Raw genomic sequence first — 24,212 nt, 5'->3', positions numbered from 1 at the left:
CCAGGGCACAAGAAACACCACCGAAATCAAATGCCCCTGCACCCTCAAGCACTCCACCGCCGGAGGAGCATCTTAAGAAATCAAGGCCTGAACTTGCACCTTCAACGAGACCAGTCTCCTTTCGGATAGAGTAACACAGCCCTCGAGGGTCTGTAACCGAGCCCCCATGAAGACCATGTCCTGACAGGAGGCCAAAGATGATTCCACCAATTCACCAAAAATCTGTGTTCCTGCATAACCTCCAAGACCCTTTCGACCCGAGTGACCAATAGAGACTCCACTGCTGCATGAAGCAAGAGATCGTCCAAATAGGGATGAATAAACACCCCCTCCACGTGAAGGCTAGCCATCAGTGGTGCCAGAACTTTTTTAAAAACCCTTGGAGGGGACTTGAAGCTGAAGGGGAGAACACAAAACTGAAAATAGGAGTCCCCCACCGCAAACCTTAGGAATTGCTGAGAGGAGGTTGTGACAGGGACATGGAGATAAGCGCCCATGAGATCCAAAGAGGCCAAAAAATCTCCTAACCATACAAGAGGAATAATCGCCTGAATAGCCAATTTTCTGAAGTAAACAGCCCTAACCCAGGAGTTGACCCACTTTAGATCTAGAACAGGCCAAAAAAAACTAGACCACCTAAACCAGGAATAAAATGGAATAGGCTCCTGTGCCTACTTCTGACTCCGGCACCCTGCAAATTGACTTTTTTGCCAGTAAATCCTGGACAACCTACAATATTGTCAACCTTCCCAGCCTGGCGGCCGGCACAGGAGTCATACAAACACCCGTATCTGGGGGAGCTGCCAAAAGTCAATCCTAATACCAATTTCCACAGTGTTCAGGACCCAAAGATCTGAGTCATCCAGATGCCATACCAGAAGGAAATGCCTGATCCTGCCCCCCAAAGGCATTAACCCCCAGACTGTGATTGTCAGGGGCTCTTCTTGGCAGTCCTAAATGGAGGAGGGCAGCCCATTTAGAAAAAAAACAAGGCATCTTCTCTGGAAAGACTGATGTGAATCACGCTTTTGGGGAAGACCTGGAGGACCTACTCCAACCCTTACCAGAAGAGGAAGCATCACCCTTATGAGGCAAGGCATGCTTTCAATCCTTGAAAGCCTTCAAAATCATGGCAGGCGATTGATCCTAAAGAGAGCCTGGCCCTCAAAACACAGTTTCAACAAGGTAGTTTTCTCACCAGGATCCACCTTTCACTGACTGAGCCAAAAAGACGGTTAGGCAGCCACTAAATCCAGTGTACATAGCCGAAGCCCATATAATGTCTAAAGAAATGTCTGCCAGCAGCTTACTCTTTTGTTCCATGGCAGCCAGCAGCCCTGAACACTCCATACCTTCCTGCACGGCCATGGCCAACTTGTCAAAATCCTGTACCTGAGACAATGCAGAATAAGCGGAAAACAGAGTGGCATTGACCGGGGTACAGTCCTCATGCTGAATGGCAGTATTCCCAATCAGAGTAGCCAGAATCGAATCCAAATGCACAGAGTGAGGCAACGGGTCATCCCTTTTCACCAAGTACAGATTCTGGAGAAAGCGTGGGCCTGGATCTCGTTCACCTCGCTCCACTCCCACATCATCATCTCCCGTACCGGGTGCTGAAAAGGCATGCCCAACCTAGAGGGTCTCCCATACTAGGGAAAAAGGGTCCCCCTTCCTCTTCATGCTGGAAGTGAGGAAATCCCAAATTGTCCCAGACATACCCCAGAACGTCTCCCTGGAGATATAATTCGTGCCAGAGGAGGTGGTAGGGCCCACCCTATCCGAAGGAGATGACTCAGCCCCAGGATCCACAAACTGAGGATGGGAAGGTCCAACAGGCACTCCAGGATGCTCCTGCAGAGCCTTGAATATGGCAGCCTCAATCATGCCCTGAACGTCCTCCCTGGACATGAAGCATCTCACCTCCAGCAAGACTCCATACATGAGGCGTTTTCTGGGGCACAGGAGACACATCCGCCGAGGATGAGGTGGAGGACACCACATTGTTGTGCTTAAATAACAGCTTCCGGCCCATGTCTGAAGAACATATGCACCCACCATAGCACCAGCCCCAAAAATAGTGATAGGGAAAACAAGCACCAAACCAATGGGGACAATCCACATCCTGAACACCAGTCAGGACACAAACAAAAATAAATAACCAAAAACAGGATTGAACTCATCCTTCCGTCTTTCCCTAGTGCCCCTTGTTTCAGCCGATCCAGCTGTACTGCGACCGTGACCCGGAAACACAGACCCTCCATCCGTGAACCGCCAGACTCCATCACGGCATCCACACGCAAAGTGCTCCACACCCCTCCAACGAGGAGTTGCAGGAGGCAGCTGCACAGCTGAAGGATCGCCGTCCGATGCATCGCACAGGCAATGACCATCACCCGATGATTCCCTTGCCCAGCCACTGAGGGGAAAACAGCAATGGTAAGTCTCACCTAGGAGACAAAAAAGAACAGGAGGTGTTGGGGCCAGGAGTGATTTTTATAGACTGATGTGGGCCTTGGGGAGGCAAAGAGCCTCATTAGTTAAGAAGGAAGGCAAGGGAGGGAAGGGAGGTAATGCGAGATAACAGCTTAATAGCTAGTTCACAACAGATTTAATTTCATGCATTTTTCATACAAAAATGTACACCTTTAACTCTGTTTCTGAATAAATATATGAAGACATGGCTAGTTGGAAGCTAAATTCAAACCAGTCAAGATTTTTTAATGGCAGTTTTTCACTTCAGTATGCAAATCAGATCAACCCTTTGCAGGTGTATCTTTACTTAAAATTCACGCAGGGCAGCACCTTTGTTGCTGTCAATGTGTTTCATGGAAGGGGGTGAGCAGGACTGCATCCCATATCATGAAAGGATGTGGCTTTATGACCAGGGAAGCTGACTTTGGAACAAAAGGCCCATCATTGGCTCCACATCTGATGAATCTGCACATATCACTTAATCCCTCCCTGTCTTTAAAAATAAAATATGACCTTATGTAATGTAAAGGTGCATGCATAAAATGATCCAAGATATATGTTTTTATGTAGCTACTTATATTTTAAAATGTATTTTTGCACGGAAATCAATTATTGTATGATCCCAATACATGGCCCTGATTTATATGCACTTTATTATTGCCAGTTTACACATGTATTATCAGTCCTTTGTATTAATATGCACTTTAACACTGCCAATTTTGCACATGCGCCAGAAAATGGGTATTTTTAGCATTACTGCACTTTATACTGCCAGTTTGTGCCTGTACTACCAGGCAAATGTATTAATATGCCTTTTTAAGATTGCTCATTTGGCACACGAGTTGTAAATGTATATTGTACATAGTATTGAGGATTTGGTAAATTAGAGTTGATGTAAAACGTGACGTATATGCAATTGATTTACACGCACCTTACTATTGCTAGTTGTACACGTATTACTAGTCGTATGCATCAATATGCATTTTAATATTGCCAATTTTGCACATGTCCAGTAAATGAGTATTTTCAGCACTATTTCACTTTATACTGCTAGTCTGTACATGTATTATCAGGCGAATGTATTAAATATGCATTTTAAGTTTGCTCATTTGCACACGTGCCGTAAATATATATTGTTATAGTACTGCGGATTTGGTATACCAGAGTCGATGTAAATCATGACGTATATGCATTTTACTTTTGATTGTTGCTATATGGTTGTATATATACATACCGAATAAAGCACTTTTGAACTGAACTGAACTGATCCAATGCCCTTGGGCAGAGTTTGCAATATATATTTAAAAGAAATCCCTAGCTATTGCTTTGAAAGAGCACAAATTGACCAGTAGTTTAATGGCAGCCAACCCCTCTAGTTTAACCTATGGGTTCCTGGATTTTAAAGCTTATTATAAATTTGAGCTGGTCTTGGACTCAATACAACCGCCATTAGCGAGGAAATTGTTTTTGCAATTTAGATATGGGACGCTCCTGCTTTATGCAATGACGAACAAATGGTTGGGCGCTACCCCTTGCCTATGCCCTGGATGCCTAGTGGAGGAGGAATCAGTAACCCATGTGTTGTTCTTCTGCAAGGCTTACAAGCAGGCAAAGTTTAAGTGGGTTATATAACTTTACAGAAACATGGGTATTAGGAACTATATAGAATTTCATAGGATTCTAAAATCAGATAATAACTCGGTTTATGTTGTTGCTATCTCGAAATTTCTCCTTGCTATGTGGTGTAAACAGAGGTATTTAGTTAAGTAGTCTCATCACTGTATGCATTACCAGCTTCTACTTGTCACTTGTGATATGCACGTTGTAATTAATATCTGTAGGTATTTCTTGATCAAATCATGTGAAAATAACAATACCCGCCAACTCGCTGCTATATCGATCCTGGGCGTTGTAAAAATATTGAATATGAATTGTTTTTTTTAATACTTTTTAGCTTAAATTATATTTTTCATCTACCTTTTAATACCTCAAATTCTCATAATGATGTCTTTTTTCTCCTTATTTATATCTCTACTTCCCAATGCGTGATCTTATAAGCCTATGCGCAACACCTAGTCCATTTGATGTCTTTGATCTTCTTGCTTGACCCGAATTTTAATGTGTTGTACATTTTTATGTGCTTTTATGACTGTAATGGCCGCAGTAAAGTTTTTTGATGATGATGATATATATATATTTTTTTTTTAAAACTAAGAGGATGTAGCTCTCTTTCCCCAGCTATTGAACACTTTAGACTTCCTTGCACCAGAGTGCAAGGGATTGTGTGAGATGTCTACATTAGGTGGTGTACTGGAAGGGTAGCCTCCCAGCACAACATAATATGCTTAAACATAGTTAAAAACCTTTCGCACATTGAATGTGTGTTGTAATTTACAGCACACAAGCAAAGTTTGAAAAGCTTTGGGAAAGGATAAAGTTTCCCAAATGTTACGTCTTCCATGATAGATACATTTTTTGCACACATATCTGTCTACTATTTTTATTTCTAGGGTTTTTGTGTCAAATACATGGGTGTTTGCATGGGAACACCCATGCTCTGCCCATGGGATGCCCACTTGACAGCATTTTAAAGTGACTTTCGGGCTATTGATTAGTGCTGAATAGTAAATAGTATACCAAGACTTTGAGCCAGATTCTGTCATTTTTTATACTTCACTGGCACTTAACTTTGAGGAATTTGAGCTAGAGTGTCTAAGAATCTACAGACCATGTTGAATCATAAATCGTGAAAAATTAGTTACGTGAGAGGCACCATTGCCATGAGAAATATTTGTTTGCAGAATCAAGTCTCACCTGTGCCTCAGAGAAAATTGTGGGTCTGCTCCTTCCAGGCTGTTTTCAGGATGGGCAAGTTCTTCTTCAACCCTTTCAGCCCTTAAATTTGCACCCTCTCCTACAATTTTCAGGAGTTTTTTTCCACTTACCATTATTTATTTATTTATTTTATTTTATCCTCATTTGTGCGATCTTGTAGTGAAAAACCACAGGGTCACCTCTTGCTATGGGTTCTTGGGAAGAGGTAGGAAACCAGGTCTTGATGCCATCAGATTACCATCTTTGCATGGGTTTATACATTGATGACCCAGCCCCTATAAACCTCATGTGGCTCTTGATCGCGTTTATTTAAATCATTAGACATCCCTTCCTATCCTACCCTCTATAAGTGTCCCACAGACCCCAATACTTTGTACGTTTGCTTTCCCCTCTGAGACGATCTAAATTCTGGAATTTATCTACTGATATAACCCAATCTCCTACCTTAGGGGGAGAGGGAAGAATCCAATTTATACAGATCTCGCGTTATGCAATTAATATATGTGTAAACAAAAGGTGTTTCTCGTTCCTTGTTAGGATAGTATTACATTCATTGGTATCTAATATGCCAAAAATAACATTAAAGGTTCTTACCTTAAAAGGTGTTTTTAGACTTTCACCAATAATCTTACCGATTTCACACCAAAATAAGTCTAAATGATGACACGAATGAAACATATGAATATCATTGGCCTCCCTCTCTCCACATCTTGGACAATTCTTAGTCGCCTGGGAATTCATTTTAGATAGCCTTTCGGGGGTCCAGTAAGATCTGTGCAAAGTAAACAAATGATTTTTCCTAAGAGTCGTAGAAATTATAATGTGCCATAAAAAAGTGCAGGATACTTGCCATGCTTGTTGCAAGTCTTAAGCTGGAAAGAACTTCTTCCACTTTAGATCCGGGGTGTCATTTTCAGTTTCCATCTTTTCCACCAAATGCCAATACCACTTTGAGACTTCTTTCTTCCCGGGGGCTTTATAAAGTTCGTGGTCTAAAGACCCGACGTAGTCTGGCCATATTGCTTGCTCTTTAGCCCAGCTCGCCAACTGGTAGAATTTAAACCTAGATATTCCGCTCTTTGTCATTTACACTAGCTCGTCCCATGGTTTTAATTCACCAGATTCCAGTAACTCTCCCCACCTGGTAATTCCCGCTCTTTTTAGTGGAAGTGCTAAAGAGTCTCTCATACATTCAGGGGTTTCAGGAGAGTTCCATACCAGAGCTTGGGGGCTATAGTATGGATACCGCCATAATTTCCTCATACCAGTCCAAAGTTTGAAAGCAGCTCTTGGTATCTTTAACCTAATTTAAAAAAAATACTTTTGATGGCCAATTTTATGTAAACAGTGACCATGTTTGATCACTGCTTTCCAGTAAGGGGGGTAAGACTCATGTCCGCGGAAAAGATGTCTTATATTCTTGAACTGAAAATGTAGTAAGATATGAAATCTGAGCTAGCTATCCCCCCCAATTCTTCTTCTGGCTCAGTTTCCTCCAAGCTATCCTGACACTTTTGGATGCCAAAATGAAAGAATTTATTTCGCCCTGAGCTTTTTTCAGATATCGTAAATCAAACGCCAAAGGAATTGTATTAAAAAGGAACGTAAATTTCGGGAGGATGGCCATTTTTATGACATTGGCCCTCCCCATAAAAGTAAGCGATAAGCAACTCCAGGACTTCAATAACTTCCTCATCTCTTTAGATTTTATTTCTAAGTTTGTCTTGGCTATGTCATCAATATTTTTCAAGACTTGGATTCCAAGATATTTGATTTTACTTTGGGACACTATTCGTGGGCTTAGTATATTCCAATGCAGTACCTCAGTTTTCTGATGGTTTATTTGATAACCAGATATTTCTCCAAAGTTTATCAGTATGTCAGTTATGCTATCAACTGACTCGTTGAGACGGCTGGTATAAATAATCAAATCATCCGCATATAATGCCACCTTTAAATCCCAACTATTAAAGCTAAAAGGGATAATCTCATCTGAGATCCTTATCACGTTCGCTAGCGGCTCTATATATAAATTAAAGAGATTTGGGGAGAGGGGACATCCCTGCCTGGTGCCTCTTTTAATTTGAAAAACCTTTGAGGAACTTCCATTAATAAGTATTTTCCCTCTTGGTGCTGATTAAATATTATTAATTATCCATGAAAAATTCTGACCTAAGTTATTGTGTATAATAACTTTTTGTAAATATGCCCAATTGACGCGGTCAAAAGCTTTGGCTGCGTCAATAGTGAAAATTGCTAGGGGTACCTTCTCTTGTATTGCTATGTCAATGGCTCCAAGCAGTTGGTGTGGAAGGTCGTGTAACTGTCTCCCTTTAATAAATCCTTTCGGGTCATTGTGTATAAGCTTGTCAGATAGGGAGCCAAGTCTCTTTGCTAAAACTTGAGATTGAGATTTTATAGTCTGCGTTAAGCAGTGAAATTATTGGTGCATACAGAATCCCTAATACAATTCTCGTATGTTATAGCTTCAAGCCATTCATCTCTTAAGAGATGTGTTTCTTGTAATATCAGAAAATCACAGTTCTGCAATTTGAGGTATTCAAAACATTTTTGGCGCCTCCCCCTCGTTCTTAAAGCGTTCACATTCCAAGTCATTATACTCAACTCATCCATTAAATTTGAGATCCTTTCCGCTGCTTATAATTCCTACCCTGTCTGCTGTTCAACTTGCTTATAGGACAAATATTTGTTTTGCTTTTTCTCCCAAATGCTCCCCACCCAAAACCATATCTAATGTGCACAAAAGGAAAACAGAAAAACCTGTGCTTTCCCCCACCCTGGAGAATCCTCCCCGTTACCATTGAGCAAACCTAGTTGCCCAGTGTGAGAACCGCATTTGAATGGATGATCTTTTAGAAAACAAAGAGACTCACTAAGCTACTTGTCTTTATTTATCTTTATGTGATCAAGCAGTAGCTCTACTTTTTTCAGGTCTCTATAATTATAGGTTTTATTACACCACATTATACGTAAGAGGGCTGGAAATCTCATTTGAACGGTGGCTCCTTCGGCCCAAAGGTTCTGCATGTATTTCCCTAGGGCCCACTGTCTATCCGCTGTTGCCTTGGATATGTCTGAGCAAATTATATAATTATATCCTATCCATCTTTAGTCAGGGAGCCTGCACTTAAAGCCTTGCTCTTTTACTGAGTAGGTCCTAAAATTAACTAGAACTCTACGTGGGTTTTTCCTATCTCTGTTGAGCCGGAATGGGTCTCTGTGGGCTCTCTGTATATCTTCATCCAAATTTTTAATATCCATATCAGGAATAAAATCTTTTAAGAGGTATACTACAAAAGACCTTATATCTTGCCCTTCTTTACCTTTAGGAATATTTAATAACCGTAAATTATTTCTCCTGAAGTTGTTTTCCAAGGTCTCAATTTTGTCCTTGAGTTCTCTCTCTGATAGGGCTAACTTCTTGACTTCACTCTGGCAGAGCTTCACTTCCTCTTTGACTTGTTCAAAGGTTGTTTCAACCACTTCCACTCTTTCTACTAGAGCATTAAACTTGGTCTCAAGAGACTCGCACGTTGCCTGAATTTTCCCTTGATTTATCTCTGATTTGGCAAACCCAGATTTCATTTCCATTAACAGAGAGGCCACTAGCCCTCCTATATCGCCTCCCTTTGTAATAACCGTATCTTGCTCATTGCCTTGCACCTTATCAGGCTGAGGGTCATCCCCTATCTGTGGGACACCTACTGAAGTATCTGCATTGGGGTTTTCAGTAGGAGGATCAGTGTCTTCTCCCAACTCATTTAACGTGAGAGCTTGGTATTTGTTCGGGGACTCTAGTGCTTTTAGTGATGATGCAGACATTGTCTTAGTTAAAAGATCCCTCTGTACTGGCCTCTCTTGTATCTTGAAGAAGGAGCGGAGTGAAGGAGTAACTTTTAAATTTTGACGCTTCTTTATCTGCTCTTTTTTCGCTGTTTTTGCGGCCCTAACCAATATTACTGCTTCCACAGCACCTTTAGCTTTAGCTTTAGTTTTCAGTACTGGAAGGTTAGCCTCCCAGCACAAAATACTATGCTTAAACAGAGTTAAAAACCTTTCGCACTTTGAATATGTGTTGTAATTTACAGCACACAAGCAAAGTTTGAAAAGCTTTGGGAAAGGATAAAGTTTCCCAAATGTTACGTCTGCCATGATAGATATATTTTTTGAACACATCTCTGTCTATTACTTTTATTGTTAGGGTTTTTGTGTCAAATACATGGGTGTTTGTATGGGAACATCCATGCTCTGCACATGGGATGCCCACTTGACAGCATTTTTAAGTGACTTTCGGGCTATTGATTAGTGCTGAATAGTAAATAGTATACCAAGACTTTGAGCCGGATTCTGTCATTATTTATACTTCACTGGCACTAGGTTTGAGGAATGTGAGCTAGAGTGTCTAAGAATCTACAGACCATGTTGAATGATAAATCGTGAAAAATTAGTTACGTGAGAGGCACGTGAGAGGCCATGAGAAATATTTGTTTGCAGAATCAAGTCTCACCTGCACCTAAGAGAAAATTGTGGGTCTGCTCCTTCCAGGCTGTTTTTAGGATGGGCAAGTTCTTCTTCAGACCATTCAGCCCTTAAATTTGCACCCTCTCCTACAACTTTCAGGAGTTTTTTTCCACTTACCATTATTACCACATCAGCCCTTAGCCATGTGTACTTTCACGGATTGCACGGAAAATGCTTCTTCTAAAGTCAACTGAAAACTATTAAAATACATATTTCTTCAGTGTACATGCAGCATTTTTTGTAACAATTCACTGCTTCTGAATGTAGTCACTTACCAGAAAGGTTATTTCCATTTAAGTTATGGATCCAGTCTTGCTTTTGGGTTAGCTTACGCTCGTAGTTCTTAGAAAGGTTATTCATAGCCCCAAGTCCTGCATTACTGAGTGACCAAGGGCACTTCTCGCGAGAGCAGAAACCCGTGAAGCATTAGAAGGTGTCACGAGTCAACCTTTCAAATTGCTTGACTGCAAAAACTGGTGCTGCTAACATTTTTAAGTTGACACATTCTATTGATATCTTCCCATGAGTAACACGAATGTACCGATCAATATGAGCTCTGCAAGTCAAACTTTGGTCACTGTACAGTCCAACAGAAGATACTAGATAACAATAATGAGAGAAATATCAATAATAGCCCTAAGATTTGAAAATATCAAGCGATTGAATACATGAGGGTGTTAAAGAAGGAGCATTAAATAGAAAAAACAAGGGGAGACGAGACCAAAATCTACACTATTGTATATTTTAATATCTCCCTATGATTAACAAATGTGGGTATGCAAAATTATCTTTATATACGATTACTAATGCACCTAATAAATGCCTCTAGCCAGAGCCATTGGAAGTATGCGGTAAAAAAGGAGAATGTATGTGTCAAGAAAAAGCAAATAGGGTAGAGTAACACGGAACATTATTTTTGACGGGAAACATCCTTTACAACGCAACTTTTACCACGCAGTGCTATTACAACGCAGGTTTTACAACGAAAACCATTACAACGCATTGCACTGGGGAGCGCTCTAGGATAGGGAATAGATTTAATTTACTATCCAACACCTTCCCTAGTGTCCACGGGGACTGGAGTTGGAATAGTAAATTAAACTATTCACTATCCAGCACCCCAAAGCGCTATGCGTTGTAATGGTATGCGTTGTAAAAACTGCATTGTAACAGCATGCGTGGTAAAAGCATGCGTTGTAACGTCATACATCCTTTTTGACTAATATTTCAATTTTTTCTTCTCCATTTGAACAAATGAGTACTTTCTGACAAATAGTGTCACCATATTAGGGCCAATTAAATACCCCAATACAGCAATCAACAACTAATATTTGAGAAGTTAAACATGTGCAAAGGCATTGCCGACCAAAGCACCATAGTGGTGATTTTTTTAATCACAAATAAAACAATTTTTTGCTGAATCCTGCAAATTCTCCAGTAGGTGGTGGATTACACAGCAAGTAAAACCAAAAATATGAGGAAAATGTCACAGCTGCAGAATCACATACCTTCATTGACCTTGCATGTAGCATTTGAATGATACGCATTTGGTTATCATAACATGACCTTAAAATATCTCAACTGTGATGGACTAAGTGTTATGTTTCATTAAAATAGTCCGCCAGCATCAACAGTGTTCAGTTCTCTACAAATGTAGTGGGGCATTAACATATGCTCCTCATGGATGTAATTTAGTGGTAGCCAGTGGTTGCTCGGGTACTGCCTTTGCACCCCAGGCCACAGAGCTTGCAAACTCAGTGCCAATAAGACTTGGATGACTAGCGGCCTCCTTGTTTTCAGCTCAATGTAAATTAGGCTAACAAGGAATAATTGTATCTTATACACTATTAGTGTAATACAAACTGGAGCATGAGGTAAGTAAATATTTTGAATGTATGTTTTGGACATCCTTGCAGATAAGAGTGTGTTTGTATTAGAGAGTGTTTGTGTACACATTTTTGTATGTCAGCATGTGTGTGAGTGAAACTGATAGTGATAAGAGGGAAAACAAATTAGAATAAATGTCAATGAGTGAGTCAGGGTGAGTGAAAATGATGTGGTAAGAGTGAATGCAAGTCTGTGTGAGTGAATAGGTGTGAGGTAATCAGTGTAAGAATGAGTGACAGTATTTGAGTTAGTGTAAGACTGAGTGCAAGAGAGTGGGAATGAATGAGTACACGTGAGTGAGAAAGAATGAGTAAGAATGAGTAGGTGAAAATGAGTGTAAGTTAGTGAATGTAAATTAGCATAAGTGAGAATGTGGAGTTAAGTTTGCGAGTCTACTTTTGGCCATGGCAAAATACTGGTGTTGGTATTATGGAGCCAATTAACAGACTGGGCTCTGGCATACTAGAGATAATACCTGATACATGGGACAGCCGTGGCAAAATGCTGGTGCTAGCACATTGGAGGTGATTCTTGGCATAAAGGAGGACAGCTGTGTCATATAGAAGGGGGACAACCATGACAAGATGCTCGCCTTGTCATACTAGAAGTACATTTTGACATATGGGTTGTACATGGGTAACATTAATAGCAAAATTCTAGAATTGGCATGTTATATATAATAGTTAGCATACTGGGGCACCAATGGCATATTGGGGTACCCATTGCAGAATGCTGGCCTTGGCACACCAGAGGTTATATTTGGCATATTGGGGTACCCATAGCACATTATAGAAAAATAAGTCAACTCATAAGGAATGTCAGGTTTCAATGGCTTGGTATACCATGAATGGACTTGCATATTTATCAAGTGCCCTTTCATAGCCCATGGATGTTTAAACTTTTTGACCAATTGTTTCTAATTTTTAATTTGGGGAGAACCCCTTACCTCCAAACTCACTCAAAAGAGCTCTGGTTCATTTGCTGTGCTCAGTGCAGTTTAGGGCAAGTATTGTATTACACGCCCATCACTTTCAAAGATTGTCATCATATTGATATAGGTGTATGCAAAAGATGAATATGTGTTGTATTTTTATATTAGTGACACAGATAAAATGTAGTTTCAGTGATGTCAATTGTGTTATTATCAGGGTTACGATCAAGTGGCAATACTTCCTGGGAAAACTTAGAGTCAAAGATCATTTCATGTAAAAAATTTTGATGCCAGCCAGTGTGGGCAGAGGGTGTATGATGTCACTTGTGCAACCCCTGGCATTTTGGTGAATCGAGGTCGATGATGCTCTTAGAGTAAGCCTATAGAAATCCCTGACTGGTAGATATAGGAAATTAGTACACAGTGACACACAGAGGGCTACTAATATTAGTCCTAACAAAAGCCCCGGACACTGAGGGGCCATAAAAAGTGGGCCAACACAAGTTAACGTACAGCAAGGTGCTTGGACATTATATCCCATTTAGAGCATCTGCATACATTTGAATCATACATAGGGCACCTTATATGAAAGAGCTACCGGTATGCACCTGATGCATTTTTATCTTACAGTAACCAGTCCACATCAGTGATATTAAACATGCTCCCTGAAATATGGTTGAGTCTATCCTGGTTTAGAGGGACCCGGATAAGACCTGATGATGAAGCAGGACATCAATAGCGTGTGTGAAGGTCACAAAAAGAGCCTATTGGTGCATCAAAACTGAGGTAATAGAGAACACCTGGGCATCCATCCAGGAGTAAACGTACTGGATACTTTGTGGTTATTGGAACCATACATAGGAACTACTGATACTACAAAGTTGTGTTGAGACAGGGAGTAGGCAACTATCAACAACATTCACCAAACAATTCACACATTCACCAAAAAGTGTATACAAATTTATTGGCCTAAGTGTTGGGATGGAAAAAAACAAAAGAAACTCTGTTTTATGAGCTGCTGCATTGGAGAGTAATTATAAGAATTATCTTTTGAAGGTCACAACTGTCCATATTCCGAGTGGAACTTCAAGGGCAACTTACTGGTACCATTTGGTGGGAATTAAGTGCACTTAACAGCCCTATAATAGGTATCCAACAGTGACATCTATAGTGTTTGAAAGTAAATTTATATAATATGGAACTCTAGTAAAACACGCAAGCTGACACCACTGTAGCTTTCAATTGGCTGCCAAAATTACACATTGTAACCATCATTAATTAGGGCACACATTACAAATTGCTGGAGTGGTATCACTTCTCTAGGTAGATACCAGTGGTCAGATGTTTCTGGATCTCAATTTATCAGAACAATTTTTGTAAACTTTTTAAAACCATAGCTGGATAAGAACAGGGGCAGAGGACAGAGCCACAGCCCGCCACAAACCATCTCTTCCAGCACCACATCAGGATCAGAAAATTTTCTCCAAGCCACAAACCCCATGCCAGCCCAGATTACACTGCCTCTTACTGTCATTTACCACCTGTTGAGATTACATAGTCACATAGAAGATGGAGAAAGAAACAGCACAGAATTAGGCAAAATCTGTGCAAAAAGACCAGCAGGTTGTTCCCCATTCAGGGAAGGTGGTTAGCTCAATACACGTGTTAAGTCTTGGGGAGCTCCTGGCTGGAATTGTTGTTCTTGTTGATGATATCATCCCACAGAGTTAACGTAGGACTGTAAGTGAGGCCCTGAATGGGTGTAGGTGAAAGCATGGAACTTTAAGGACATTGACATGCCCACATTGGCCTTGACTCACTCACAATATGACTAGTGCAACTTAGGAGTGGTCACACAAAAACTACCCATAGCCATACAATGCTCAATCTGAGCAGGCACTATATTCAGGGACGGATACTTTGGTAGGATATTGGAGGCTTCTGGCAGTTGTAGGGCAACTGTGTGCACATATAAAGCAACTATGTGCCGAAAATAAAGGCAGACAATACTTATACTAGAAGATGATGGTACAATGACTGCAATCATTTTTATTGCACTGTTTAGATTTTAATAGCTCCCTTTTAGCTTATACCGCTTGATATATACACTTACTTTACTAAGCAGCTCATGATCATGATACCACATCTTATGAGTAGGGGTGTGCAAAACATGTGTAATTTGTTTTTTTAGAATTATGTGTACTTTGGGAAAAATGGCACTTGATTATGTGTAATGTGAATCTGGCAATTGGCTCTATATTTTACTGTGAAATTAGTCTTTTCATCTATTATGGAAATGAGGAACCATTTTGCACCAGAATAAGACACAAGTACTCTGTGGCATCCTCCTCATGGAATGTTTGCTATGTTGTGATTAAACATTCTAAATAGATATCAGCAGTCAATTGGTGTTGAATGAGAGTGGAAGAAAGTATCTGGTCCATGGCTGAACTGTATTAACCAGAATCTGTAATAAATAACCATTCATCAATTTCTTGCGCCTTGCACTGCCTTCATTGCTCTTGGCGACAAGTTAGAAGACCAATGCGGAGTCCTGTAGTGTCGCCTCAACATCACAAAATAGTATAAGTGTTTTTTTGGTTACCTGAATTAAAGGACTTATCTCCCATAAAGGTATATAGTGACTGTGGGACCCATACTTCACTGCTACTGTGGACTTATTACAACTGTATTGGTTACATTGATACCAGTTTTTTGTTCCTAGTAACCTTCAATGGATTTTCCTGCTACCACAATATTATGACCGGAAACGTAATGTGTCTTGCGGTGAACATTCTAATTATCTGAATAGGCAGTCAACAGGCAGAGTTTCAAACTTTGTATTGCAAACCCTTTGCCTGATAACTTTGTTATTCTCTTTTGTTTTCAAGGCAAAGCTGAACATCGTTTTCTAGTGGAAGAACAATAATATTTTCCTCTTTGGTTTACCTGTGTGTTTCGACAATACATTTTGCAAGCATACTAAATTGGCTAAACATTCAGCACCGGTGTGGTGTGTGTGATAATGTTTTTTTTCTTTCAGGTTGTGTCTCTCACAACCATTTCCCATTACCCAAAAATCAGGCTTAAAAGCCTTTACAATTCTCTCCAATTCTTTCTCTAAAATCTTTTTAGATATCAAGGTAATTTTTGCTCCAGAGTCAAATAACATGTGAGTAGTGACATATGTACTTGATGCAAACATTTACTGGCTGGCTGCTGTTCTCATGTTACAAGTGGGAATGTGGAAAATGACAAACTGGGTGTTGCGAATGATGGCTTTGTTGTGTGTGCTGTGGGAGGGGACTGTATTCAGGAAGAATGGGTGTGAATTAAACAATGATTCAGTATTACTAAAGGTATTCAAGAAAATAAAAGATAGGAGACTGGCAAAGAGAGAAGTGATGAAGAATTAAAGAGTTTTGTGGAAGTGAAGGATGAGCTCTCCAAAAATATTGGCTTAGGTTTTTTGTGGCTTGAGGTTGGTGTGATGGATCTCTCACATTAAAATGTCTTCCAGGAATATCCAAACTCAAAGAAAGAGTTATGAAAAAGTACTGGTGGCCTGGTATGCACATGCAAGTGGAGAGGTTAATAGGAGAATGTGGTGAATGTCTCAGCAGTGATTACATTTTGGAGGTGCAGGGCCCACCCCATGGTCATTAAGATGTTGCCCAAAGTATTTTTGAAAGATATTGCTCTAGACATAATATGTTCCATAATTATCTAAAGTGTAGATAGGTAGGTCATTGTCTTAATAGATATGTGCTCAACCTGGTCTGAATTTAAAGCAACCAACTCAGTTGAGTCTAGAAACTTCATCAAGATATTTTTCAGAAGAACGTTATTCCAATAACAATTTGATGGATAATTAAGTTCACTTGTGTTAGACCTGTCATCATTAGGGTAGTCTTTCCCATCCTTTTTGACTTTTGCTACCCATTTTTGCCGATTCGTTTTATTGGCCTTCAGACTTTGAGCACTTTACCGCTGCTGGCCAGTGCTAAAGTGCATGTGCTTCTCCCCTAAACATGATGACATTGGTCTATACCTGATTGGCATATTTGATGTACTGGGAAGTCCCTTGTAAAGTAATATACCATATACCCAGGGCATGTTCCTCACATGCCACCAGTGGACTGCAGCACTGATTGTGCCCCCCACAGATATAGCTTTTAGGAATTCCTAATCCTGGTTAAGTCAATAAAGGATAAAAGTGACAGCGGTTCGTCGGAGGAGCCTTGCCCCATTTTTCAGCTCGACAGATACGAGCTTTAACACAAGCAAATACCTGTGGATTGCTTTGATTGGAGTATTACAATTTGTTAGGACATACTTTAAGCGCTAGAATAGCTTTCTCTTCGGAGTCTATGACCAGGAAGATTTTTATCCTTTATAGACTTAACCAGGATTAGGAATTCCATATGAAATACGTGTACGGGTCATACAACATATTTAATGCACCGTCTTGAAGATGGTCTGAAGGATGTATACACCACAAAGGCCAAAACGTCGACAACCTCATCTATTTCCTCAGTGATTTATTTTCCTATAGGAATTGTTGTCTGTATCTATCAGGCTCATTTTCCATTTATGTATTTATTTGGAATAGATGCCTACACTAATTATCATCTGTTAATCTAAGCCTTTGTGTTTTGTTCCAGTCCTTTGTACCCTTTCTTGTTTACATTAAAAAAGTTTGTACCTTGAAAAACTCACACCCATTCAAAGAGTATCTCTGGTACATTTATTTTGACACAAATGAACTAATTGAATTGTTGATTGCTCAATTGTAAGTTAACGGCTGGGACTTAACAATATTGTTGTATATTTCAAACTGTTGAACTAAGTACATTGAAAGAAATCCCATGCAGGCATAGTTGCCATACATCATGACTCTTTCTGCACAGCCATTTTTCACGTGGCTGTATGGTGTATTAACTGACACTTTGACTTTATTCTTTATTCATATGCAGGGTGCTGAGCTTTATCCCAGGTTTTTTAACGTCATGTTGCTGTATGTTGGGAGCGTTTGTTTTACTTACGCTGCCACAGGGAAGGAATCAGTAGTGGGATGTTTTATTGTTTCTTTTTTCAGAATTTATTTTTTACTGCTTAGGCTTGGATATTTGTTGTCCATTTCGTTTTTTATGATAAAGCAATTTCCACAATCTGATTTGAAAAGAAAAATGACCATAAGTGAGGACGTGGCGACAGGGAACCTTTGGCTAGGTGTGTATATGTAAACATTAAAGAATTTTGGAGAACATAGCAAAACTATGAGTAACATCACATATGCTTTTATTTTTTTGGGGGGTAGTGAAAGGATTCAGGACTTCTTGGGAAGAATATTTTTTTTCTCCAGAAGATCCAAACAAATCTACAGTGTGCGGGCAATTGCAAACATACAGCATGCAGTGCACGGTAGACGCAGCCAATGCAATCGATGATTGGAATCAGAGCCATGTCATTGTGCGCTTCATTGTCCTCCGGAGCAATATCCGGTGCAGATAGCCCCCCATTTCCCTCCAACCTCAGATTACTGCTGTTATGGGAACGAGTGGAGTGAGAGGGGAACAGGCAAGAAGAGGCTACAACTTGTGCATCTTCTGTGCGCACAATTTAGTTGCCTTGAAATTTTCAATCAGTGTTGAAACCGATAAAAGTGAATAAGTGATAAAAGAATAACTATAATTTCTGCGCAAAAAGTTATACCAGGCCATGATATGGAGCAATACCTAATGCAGAAAAGTGGGTTGCGTCTGCTCAACAGCTCACCATCGTAGTTGTCTTCATTGCGATTTCATCAACAGTTCTAGTTTTATCACTTGACAACTAGTTCTTTTGTTATGTCAGAAGTCTCACATGAGGCAGTGGTATGTGTTTCCTGAATGGGACACTGGAAGGGATTTTAAGCTCAGGCTACTGATTCTTAGGATCCAGAGTGGAAGTGAACAACTGTGTTTATTGGCACTGAGAAATAGAGAGAGAATTTCCCAAGGAAAAGAGATACAGTACAGGAACCACCGGCAACCCCATGTAAACCAACATTGTGGATGAAACCCAGACATATCAACAGACGGCACATACACACAAAATACCTTTATGTAGTGTGCATGGACCTGGAAGGTAGCTTCCTTTATGCCAATGAACCTTATTCGAAGAAGCTGAAAACATTTATGCTTTAATCAAAGAAACAAGGGATTTTCAAGCCAAACCAGGCACCACTATACAATTGGTCAAGCAGTTGCAATATACATTGAGGAAGGAAATTAACCAGAGGCTTCATGCCACCACTCTCATTCAGTACCATAGGGTAAAGCGGATACCAAGAGGTTTAAGAATATCTCTTAGACCAATGTTGTTTAAATTTAATAAACCATTTATGACACAGTGGTTTGCCATTCTAAATAAATGTTATTCAAACGGATGACTTCAGAGGAAATAGATAAAACATTGCATGACATTAATGAAAAACTCAAGGAACATACAAAAGAGGTACATGAAAGGAAACTAAGGAAATTTAAAAGGGATACCATCGATTACAAGCTAGATGAGGTCTATACGTGGGCTGACACTTACGCCCAGAGACGGGTGCTTAAAAAACCTGATGCTACTACATCAGAGGAGAGTTTAGCAAGACACATTACCCACTCGCCCTCCAGCAGGAGGAGCCACAGAGGGCACAATATCAACATCAACAGAAACTAGTGGTTCAGATAAACAGGCTTTTTTAGAATCAGGCCGCACATCAAATCATCCCCCAGATGATCAAACGCAAATCAGAACAAACGAACAAGGAGGGGACAAGGGGCCAAAAAAGCAAAATGGTATGCGGCGAAATCCCCAAAGGAACTGATTATGAATATTTCTGATGTTGAACGTACAACGGTGGAACTGTCAGTGTTGAACAAAGGTATGCCCTTTGTACCAACTTATCAGAGCAATGCACTAGAGACAGAAGTTTCCCTTTTTAAATTCATGAGAAAACTGAGGCTCAGGTGGTTTTTCCATCATGTTATGGTGGTCCCGCAAACGCAGATGGATATTCCCTCGACGGAAAAGAGATTTAAACCTAAAAGTACATTCATGCCACCAACGTCTCACAAATCCTTAGACTTATTTGAGACACTAATAAAAAAAGACTTATCTAAATTGAAGTACCAATCAGTTAAACGGAGAAATTTATCTAGAAACGAGGCGACAGCATTACATAGATTGGCCACTAATGACAACATCAGAATTGTTCCAGCAGATATAGGAGGGGCACTAGTAGTGCTTAACACAGCGCACTCTACACATAAGGTAGACCAACATGTGCAAGACACAAACACCTATATCCAGTTAGACTCTGATCCTACCTTTGAATTTCAACGTATTCTATTGTTGATCTTAAAGAAAGCCTTGGAACTAGGGTGGATTGATACACAAACTAGTAAATATCACACCACAGACCATCCTAAAAGACCCAATATTTATATGTTGCCCAAAATGCACAAGTTTGACAGACCCCCCATTCCGCCCGATTGTGGCTGGATGCGGTTCTTTACATGAACCTTTGGGCAAATATCTGGATTATTACATACAACCATTGGTACAGGGCTGGACGTCCTATGTGCAGGACACAACGGACTGTCTGAGAAAATTACAGGGGATTGAGTTTTCAATATCCGATGAAGTATGGCTATGTATGGTAGATGTGTCAGCATTGTACACGTCTATCCCTCATAACGAGGGTTTAAAAGCAGCAGAATGGATGCTGTTGAAACACGATTATGAGGAAGGAAAAAACATATTTTTGTTGGAATTATTGCACTTTTGTCTATACCATGGATACTTTCGTTGGAATGACAGTTTTTATCTTCAAAAGACAGGGACCTCTATGGGTTTTACGGGGGCGCCCACATAGGCGAACATGTTCATGGCGAGATTTGAGGAGACACACATTCTCAGTAAAGTTAATTGGACTCAGGGTCTTCTACTATATTTAAGGTATATAGACGACATCCTGATACTGTGGAAGGGTTCGGAAGAGGCACTACAGAATGCTCTAGAATCACTGAATACTTGTCATGCCACGATAAAGTTCACATATAACATGAGTACTGATCAGATGAATTATTTGGACATTTGTATTGAGAAGAAAGGGAATAAATTAATAACTAGATTACACAGAAAACCCACAGATAGAAACAACGCACTTCATTATGATAGTTTTCATGCACAATCTCTTAAGAATCATCTTCCGTTGTCTCAGTTTATTAGGGCACGTAGGATCTGTTCTGATGAAGCACAGGGTATGTTTGAGATAATGATGATGAGTCAAGAGTATTGAAGAACTGAAATCTTCATTCTCAGGGGTCTCACTAATACAAAAGAACTTGGCACAGAAGCTGAAATATTAAAAGACATCTTTATTAAACTTAATAAGTAAGACTACGTCGCACAGGAGCCTTTAGCACCTGAATGAGGCAGTCTAAAGAATACAGAACACAGAGGTCTTTTATATGCTTAGGATTTACAAACTCAGCATAAAAGAAAGGGGCAGTCCTAGCTTCTACAAGCATACAAAATACCTAATATGGACATAGAAGATCTGCAAAATATTAGCCAATAGAAAAAAATCATGTAACCAGAATGTCCCCCTTACGTCGTGTTTCTGCCCAACCCATAAGTCAATCAACTACAGCACTTATAGGTCAATCAGTAATGGCAGAACATGTCTGTATGCAGTTAGGCCAGCTAGTGTCTGAGATTGCTTTCAAAGCAAGGACAGAGGGGGGTTTTCTACACGTTGCAGTCCAAAGGGCAGAAACACTTCATGAATAGAGAAGTCTGTGTAAAGGCAACACAAATTGATGACACATGTAAGATGGAGTCAAAATTAAAGAACCTCAGACCCCCCTTTTGCCATTACACAGGCAAATCCTAAAATTATTTTGCAAACATTATGTATTTCAGTGACTATTGACAATGCCAATAAAACAATAAGAATCAGTCTCCAAACACCAATTCTATACAATCGCACGGGAAATACCCAGAGTCCGTTGAAGCCTCTTCTGGCAGGCTTCTATTGTCCATCAAATCCTGTTTCTGTTGTTTTCTTGCGCGTGGGCCTCTACATTCAGGCCTTTCATGAAAATAATGTTACTCAGTATCCGTTGGAGTGCCTTCCTGACAAACACTCACAGCTCACTTGAAAGTCTCAATGTCTCAATGCAGTGCACCAATATTTCCTGTGCTGCAGGCACTACAGATAGTGCGCTCTTCATTGATCAAGGGCACAGATCATCTCATGCAGACCCAAGTACTATTAATCGGGGAAGAGCAACAGACTGTCACTCTCAGCAACACTTTCAGGCTCCAACACTCTCTTATTCAGTGTCAGAGGATGCTCGGGCTGCTCTTTCATGGGCACCATAATTTAGTGCCTTTTGCCAATCTCAAATCCTCCGGTGCACTGCACTTCCGTTGGAGCAAAGGAAAAGGGGTTGTCTGGCCAAAACTCAGGCCAAGGGGCTCAAGGGACTGCACACTGTCAGAGGTTAACCAGCACATGACAGGTGGGTGGAAAACTGAAGCCTCAAAAATAACAAGAATCCTTCTCTTTCGCTCTTTGCACTGAAATTCTGGTTCTGTGGCAAAACCAGATCGTCCTTCTTTTCTGATGTTCAACGCCTTCTGATGAAGCAAGCACAATACGTTGGAGATACAGTTGATGAAGCACTTTCTGGGTGTTGGGACTGTTCATCTGTTAGCTGTCACTGATGAGAATTAGAACTCATCTTTATCACCGTTCTGCAGGGTATCATTCTCCCTTTGACTCTGGAAGATCCCGCAGAACCTAGTGACGTAGAAAATGTGACACAGTTGTTTCCTTCAATTAAGTACAAAAACAGTTCATTGTACAACAAGGGACTGCAAGCAAGTGGCCTGCAATCTTTAAAGGAGTGGCCATACGTCATGGGACATTTCTGGTCTAGAACACACTGTCATTCTCAAAGGCAATACAAAGACAAAGGCAGTAGGCAAAACAGTGCCTCTAGCCTCTTTAATTGGGTTTCCATGTGAGAGCATATCCTCTACCATCTAAGGGTAGATAGCGACATGGGAATTCTATCTGAATGGATGTCCTCACACACGGTGGCATTGTCTAATGGGGCAAACACATTTTTTTTCTCTAAATGATTACATATAGGGGTTCCCTAATTCCTTATCTACAACACCTCAAAAGAGAAATCACATAATACATTTTATCAGGGACATGTAGATACCTCCCTTTAATAATTGTGCCTCAGGTGGACTATGCAATGCAAAAGCTAATGATCAAAATGTGGAAACAAAAGACAAGAACTAGAGAGTCTTGGTATTTCCATTATTTAAAATACATCTGGTCCATCAAAAATTAAAGCAGCAGGAAAAAGGAACTAAAACCCAAATTAGAATAGGCATTGAATTTGTCATATTCAAAAAAACGTAAGGTGTCTCCTATTGAGGTACAAAACCAGTCTGGTCATACAAAAGGGAATTATACATAATATGGGGTCTCTGGTACATTACTGCAGTCTGGAAGTGTGAACCTGAGCAATACACCAACTGGTGAAAGGAATTTGGAAAAGGGAAATGGGAATAGGTAAAAATGAAGCCTTGTTTCCTTTATGGTACAAAGGCATACACTACTTAGGAAGCAGAACAAAACTGACTAATGTAATATAGAAATTAGGTCACCATGTACAAGAGTCACAAATCTATAATTTATCCTTACGTCCAATCAGGATACATAAATTTAGGGCTGCCTGTTCCTTTAAGGGAAGAGGACAGTATTGTGACTAATTGCAGATGACACACTTTGATTCTGTATATCTCTTTTTTATTTTCCTTCATTTACAATTAAAGCCAAATTTGACATACACTGATAAAGTGTTGTCTTGTTTTGTTCACAGCATGAAAAATCATATCTGTGAAATGTAGTATCAGCGCAAAAAAAACCAACAAAAAACACACATATGCCAAGCCATCAGATATACGCGCTGTATATCAAGCACAAAAAGCATAGACAAAACAATAGCATATGTAAATAAGCGGTAACACACAACACAACACTGAAAACAACCGGACTGAGGCTTCACAGACCAGATGCTGCCCTTTTGGGAAAAACGGACCAACTTCTTGCCGCACCCGCTACGCGGGTGCCGCTGCGCACAGGAGTGCGTGGAGCTTCGTTTTCAAGGGAGAAGAAGGGGCTGTAAGGCGGCGGCTTGGGCGAGAGGCTCGGCGGGGCTGCGAGTGTGCGGGGACTCCAGCAACCAGGAGTCCCTGCGAGACCGGTGAGCCACCATCCGGTCCGCTCTCCCTGCTGGCCCGCCCCCGCCCACCTGACGCCTGTAAAGGCGCCCTCCACCTTCACTCGTCGGGACACTGAAATCAACCGGACTGAGGCTTCACAGACCAGACGCTGCCCTTTTGGGAAAAACTGACCAACTTCTTGCCGCACCCGCTACGCGGGTGCCGCTGCGCACAGGAGTGCGTGGAGCTTCGTTTT

General features: G+C 40.6%; 1 long non-coding RNA gene across 1 annotated transcript in view; it reads left to right on the top strand.

Annotated features, from left to right (window-relative positions):
- The window catches only part of LOC144785340 (uncharacterized), a 4,610,862-nt gene that overhangs the window by 1,498,770 nt on the left and 3,087,880 nt on the right, over positions 1–24,212 (top strand). The window lies entirely within an intron of this gene.

This window comes from Lissotriton helveticus, chromosome 10 (genome assembly GCF_964261635.1).
Source record: "Lissotriton helveticus chromosome 10, aLisHel1.1, whole genome shotgun sequence".
Classification (NCBI taxonomy): domain Eukaryota; kingdom Metazoa; phylum Chordata; class Amphibia; order Caudata; family Salamandridae; genus Lissotriton; species Lissotriton helveticus.
The sequence above is the reverse complement of the archived record's forward strand: the minus strand, read 5'-3'. Positions and strand labels throughout refer to the sequence as shown.